Source organism: Pectinophora gossypiella, chromosome 24, assembly GCF_024362695.1.
Source record: "Pectinophora gossypiella chromosome 24, ilPecGoss1.1, whole genome shotgun sequence".
Classification (NCBI taxonomy): domain Eukaryota; kingdom Metazoa; phylum Arthropoda; class Insecta; order Lepidoptera; family Gelechiidae; genus Pectinophora; species Pectinophora gossypiella.
In genome coordinates this window covers 2,580,765-2,587,417 of record NC_065427.1, presented here as the reverse complement: position 1 = coordinate 2,587,417, position 6,653 = coordinate 2,580,765, and positions in this window count along the sequence as shown.

Genomic DNA, 6,653 nt, shown 5'->3' with positions numbered 1-6,653 from the left:
GTTTGCAATAAAAGTCTGAAACTAGAGAAGTAATTAATAAGTGTTATATTGTGCTGAGTAAATCATAATTCTTTTATTTTAAGAAACAAACCAATGTCGTTAATCTCATATTTATTTATTTACAAAGTACAACCACATTTATAAGGTTACGGTATTGTGACTAATATATATGACAATTACGGCGTACATAACTTACAAAATTAAGGGTACTTAAGTATTTAAAAATACGGTAAAATTAAAATTACACATCAAACTTAAAAATTAAAAATTAGAAATATATAAGTATATGTAAATATAAGTAAGTAGTTAATATCTGTTGAGCTTTAAATAATCTAGAATTTTTCTCATATATATATTCAACGGATCATGGAACACATCATCTATGATTTTGTTAAAAATATTGACGACTGTATTCGACTTTTAAGTAAATTTTGTACTGGGTGAGAGCCCTCAGAGCTTCCCATTTTTCCGGCCAAATAGTTAATGCCATCCACGGCAAATCTACAATAAATCACGTCAAAAAAAAACTTATTGAGTTTGTCCCCTATTACGTGGAACTTAAACATAGTTCGCGAGGAGTGGGTGTATGTATATGTACGGTCACGAGCATTAATGTGTATACACTTTGGTACCATGTCACATTAACTTTTTTGACAAATTGAACTGTAAGTCTCGCTAAATGTCAAATATGTTAGTGCGTCGGAGTCCTAAAGTGGGTACATTATATTGCTCATGACTGTACTATTATACAATTTAGCCTCAACAGACTAGATGTTGTTTATTTTATTATGAATGTTGTGTTCACTTGTAATTGGCTTACACATAAGTACTGTTTTACTTTGTTTAATTATGTACTAACTAAATGTTATAATGTGCATAGCTGTAAGTGATCCATAAATAAATAAATAAACAATACACCTCGATACAGGCGTGAACTGTGTGATATACTATGTTGCCAACTATTGCCAACGATTTGCCTTAATAAAAAAAATATTTCATTTAAAATTCCGCCCCCAATTTCGTCTCTGTGGGACCCGGTTGGAAAATATAAATTGGGATTCATATATTTTAGTGCGAGGGGGCTCAAAAGTGTTTTGAAAAGTAGTTCCCCGGCCTAATTCCTTTAGTTTTACTGTTTTTGGTGGGTTTTTAGCCAGTTTCGAGGGTATTTTATAAGAGTCGCTGTTTGGACAGGACAACCTTTTTTAGCCCGTTTAAGGTCCGGAAACTAGAATCAATATAAAAGCAGGTAGTTTCAGTTTTCGGCCGTTAAATTTGTGAGGATTGTGTTCGGAAGTTAGAAAAGGTCTGTTTTTAGAACGTATTGTTGACTTTTGTGTGAATGTGTATTTTAGATGTGAAGTTACGTTATCGAGTATGATTTATAGATTCACGCCTGTATCCACGAAGAGGTAGGCAGAGGTACAAGTAATTAAAACACACAATAACGGATTCTTACCGCGTTTAAAGCAGGGATATGAGACTCCCGATATTTCGACACTGTTGCAAGTGCCATGATCACGGGATGACTGATGAGATTGGATTGGATTGGAGTCATATCCCTGCTTTAAACGCGGTAAGAACCCGTGATTATGTGTTGTAATTATGATAATAACCGCGTAAACTTAAAACAGGGGTCAAGTACATCTACACCTCGTCAATTATGTTTAAGTCCCATATTCTAAAACAGGGCCAGCCTATTGCCATTGTAATCTAATCTAATCTACAAGATCCCACTGCTGGGCAAAGGCCTCCCCTTCTTTTTTTTCTTTTCCATTTTTTAAGGGGGTTATGGAGCATACTCCACCACGCTGTTCCACTGCGGGTTGGTTCTCCTCCGGTTGATTGAGTGGAGGCCTTTGCCCAGCAGTGGGACGTATATAGGCTGATTATGTTTATGTTATGTTTTTATTAAGGATTTGGACGCTTGCTATTGCCATTAATCGGGCACAAATCATGGAAACCACGTGATATAATGAATTCAAACTTATAAAGTCGAGCCCGAACCGGGGTTCAAACTAGCGACATTACGATGTAAACCACGCGATCTCCGCACAGCGCTATCATGGATTTATATTAAATGCTTACTTACGTTTGAAAATTGGGTACATACTAGTAGAATGCTTTATGGAGAACTTAAGTGAACAATCCGATATTCAGTAGTGACATCACTGAAGGGGTGTGGCGAGTTTATTAAACGCTTTAGGGTCATTGACACCTACTGACTTAAAAAATACTCCCAAAAATCTCGATTTACACAGATACAACACATTGAAGTTATCGTACACACGCATGTGTGTGTGTGTGTGACCTCTGACGCCATACGATTTAAGTCTAAACTATGTGTTCGAGAGGGGGTGAGGTACCGCTGGTGGGGAGCGGAGAGTTGCCGTTCTATACGTAGTATTGTTCCTTATTCTATGGAAAAAAAAGACAAGAAACAGTCCTGAGGGTGCCCAAATCCTCGGGTCAGAGCGTCATCTGAGAGGGTTTATATTATGAAAGAATTAATCGACTCTAGTGGGCCGATAGCGGTAAGCGCTGAATGAGGGAAATCGTCGACCATTTGGGGGCGTATCGGGGTGGGTTTTCTACAGCCGTCAAAGGTTCAAACAAACTAAACACAATGAAATAGTACTTATTATGAAAAAGTTCCAAAAAGCGCAAAAAAAACGTTGCTTTACAAAAAACAACAATTTAAATACATTCGCACCTCAAAAGATTCTCTCGAAATGTAATTAGTAAACCCCAAAAATGAAGTTGAAAAATTGATTAAAACTCCCGTAGTCCGCAGCCGGTCTAGAGTTAGTTCCACTCTCAAACGTCAAAGTTTTGCTAGAGGAGGGGGCTGGGAGGAGGGGGCCGAAAAGGGGGCAAAAATGAACCCCCAAGACGGATCGGGAAGTTTAAATTTGGTATTTGTGTTTGGATTCTTTGTGTATAACGAGGTAGATGTGGGCGTGGGCGTTTATTGTACTTAAATACTTACAAGTAACATATTCGTGTTTTTGCAATTTTATTTCGATATTCTGCAATTTCTTCTTTTCTTCATCAGGTATGCTATTGCCGAAAATCTTATATTTAATCATAAAACGAACACACACAATATATTTTAGGAGTCTGAAAAAATACATAATAAAATAACTAAGCATTCCCGAATGAAATTGTGGAAAGCTCTAAAACTTTTAATAAATCTCCTTGCATGCTGGCTGGATGTAATCTGAAGCGCCATCTTGCGGTTATTCCAAATTCAAATGAAGATTGTGACATCTGCATAACTTCATCATCTTAGCTCGAAGCGCGCTTCCACTTGTTTTCATAATATAACGTGTAGAGTCTAGAGTGCTTCCATTTTTGAATTAGCAGAGATTAAAAATTGTGTGTTAATTATGGGCAACAATTCGAAATTCAAAAATTTTAAGTTCATTTGTTCGTGTGCTACCAACACTACTACCATTGCGATATAATTGTAAAAGAAGTTTAGCAGAAATTAATATTAGTCTTTCATAATAAAGTAAAGTACTTAATAAAGTAAAGTAAACTAAAATACTACTTCTGGATCCAAAACTATAGGCAAAGTTCACCTGCATTTTTACATGCAGATGACTTTAGCCTAAAGAGGGATATGTGAAACCGTATTTTTTAAAATTAAGTACCGAGTATATCCTAATATAGCGTTGTCAAAAGACAAACTATTGAAGTAGGTGCTCGAGACGGAGCACACGCTGGGAAAACTCTTGAAACAAAGGAAGGTAATTGAAAATTCTATCAAAACTTGCGCCAAACGAGCTTCGGTGGTGCGAGCGAATCGCAAGCTGCTGCGAAGGTTGTAACTATAGGCAAAGATGTGCTGAATCTATGCAGGTTTTGTAGTGAATAAAACCTGCAATAGATTTAAGGTTATATGTAATTTATTCATTTTTACACAGTTTTCATAAATAAATAATTGAATATTGGTTTTGACGTCACTTATTGTAGGTTTGCGTCAGATAGCATATTAACTAGTTGGCCAGCCGGAGAATCATTTCATATTACACCTGTATCTTGTGTAAAATATACATTTTCGTTCCATTTACTCAAGAATTGTCCTTTAGGTAAGAAAGACTTCTTAAAGTTATTTGACAGCCAAGCAAAATTCAATGAAACACTTCAGGCAATCTTAAAGGGCTAAGTACATTGAAGTAATTGACTTAAAAAGCATATTGCAATTTGACAGGTGCGCAGTATCAAAATCTTCAAAAATAATTATAAATGGCAATATTACTGTTTTAGATGATTTACTTCAATGTTGCCTTTTTAGACCCACAGTACTCTGTAATGTAGCAGTATTAGTAAAGACGCGTATGAGTAGAAGACGGGAATGAAATGGCTCGAGTTGAGCCGTCTTGCCTCTTGTTTGACAATCATAAGTTGACGGCTCCTTTATTTTGCTTGCGTCTTATTCGAGTTGCTACACAATGTTTGATATTATAATTAGGATTTGTACCTGTCACTTAGGGGTGGCTGGTTTTAAAGTGTCATTGGTGTCAGACGGTTTAATGTTTGAAAGAATTCGTTGTTTCATTGGCGATATTTTTTTACGTTGTAATTAAACATGTGTTTTGTATATTATTTCATACAGTCTAGGCCACAATTGTGTACTTAGAAAACATGTTTCGGAATCTACACTTTTCCATTGTATGATAACGCAATCACGAAGTCATTTTGTTGAGTTTTTTGGCGGAGTTGGCAATAAAGTGTAAATTAACATCTTATAGAGATAGAACCTAGCATGGAGTCAGGTTAGCAAAAAATGTGTCTTCCATTGATCTGACTCGGAATCGATGTGAAGACCACTGATTTGAAGAGTCACCCATTACAAGAACTATTCAATCATCATGCGACTACTGATAACCCGCGTGAACCTATATTTTTTATTTAAGTATTTCTTTTATTAAAAAGAAAAAAAAAGTATGATCTACTTTGAACCGGCGTGCGTGTATGAAACGATTGATGAATGTGGAGGAAGCAAGAGAAGTGTGCCAGGATCGAAACCATAGTCTGCTTACCCCGGTGGGGAGGCGTGAGTTTATTAAAAGAAAACGTTGCCAAACTTTTTATCCCGTTTTCCACCACACACCGTCACAGTTCAACGTATATTTTCTTCAACAAACAGAATTTTCGATAAATAATATCTCAAGTCACAATACATCGCTTTCGAACAACCTGAAGCTAATTTAAATTTCTATTAAAACTTGTGACTCGCTCGCGTACTGTCAAAGGCAATCACAATGTTTTATGTATACAATACACACTGTATGTGACTGTACATATATATACGCCTCTGTTAAAGAAAATTACGCGTCTTTGTGTAAAATTTGATCTGATAATGAAGGGAAATTACTGTTGCTTGTCAATGTATGGTTTGTGTGTAATTTGTATTTATTTTAGGTATCATTATGTGTAGGTATCCGTTTGGTTAGCAACTGTGTGTCTATTAATATACAGATAAGTAACTAGAAATATAATATGAACTTTTCGCCTTTTGGACGTAAACCATAAAACCACATTATCGTCTTTTACTTATTGATCATTGGGGGAGGCCTATGCCCAGCAGTGGGCGTCGTACGGCTGATTATGATGACTTATTTTCAGTCACTTTGTGTGGTGGAACCTTTATTACTTAATGTTTTTCTTTTTACTCCTACTTGTCTTCCTGGGCACGTCGTAAAATTCGATAGAGAGACTGTATCCTTTCTAACGTGAAGGATAATTGGGTCGTGTTGGTTCAAAATAAATTCTATGATATTCTGATTACTAAATAAAGACAGATCTAAAACTAAAGAAAATTATTTTCTTTCTTCTATTTAACTTATTTATGAATTTTAACATTCTATATGTAGTATTATTCAATGACAATAGCATAGATGGCTACGTACCTACTTAGATGCAGTTTTTAGCTCGGCAAATTCTCTATATCGTCTTAATTGAATTCGACTTCAAACGAATTGAACGATCGGCGTTGAATAGGCGAAAATACTTCGTCTGATGAGTTTCTTTGAACAAATACGTTCACTTGAAAACTTTCTAACTAGAACTCGAGTAGGAGGAAGTATGGAATGTAGATGTTAGACGAATTTTGTTGTATGTCGTTAAATATAAAATTTAAAAACTAAATCCGACTACGGAAAAATCGCGCTCTAAAAAGTATGAAACAAAGAAATAGGTATTGTATCTCTGAAATTCTTGCAAATAGTGATGTTTAGAAGATGGCCGTGGACAGTCGGGTACGAATAAACATTAGTTCCGGTATGCTTGCCAATTTTTGACGCACACAACACTAACTATAGTAATAATAAAAAAAAAGAAATAAAATCTACGAATTAATAAAAATATTATTGAAAATAAACATTAAAAACATAAATCATATAGACTTTATATATTATTTCAAGTTTATTTGAATTATTATGCTTGGCAATCCGCAGAAGAGGAGTGAGGCATCCAATATTCCTGAGAACCTATCCTGTATTAGGCTGGTTTTCTTTTCGAGTGATGCAAGGACAAAACCGGACCTGTCAAATCTTCAGGTTAGGTAAGCGGACTCTGTAAAAACGGGATAACGCTAGAGTGAGTTTTGAGAGAATGCTTCATAGCTTACCTATACACCCTCTAGT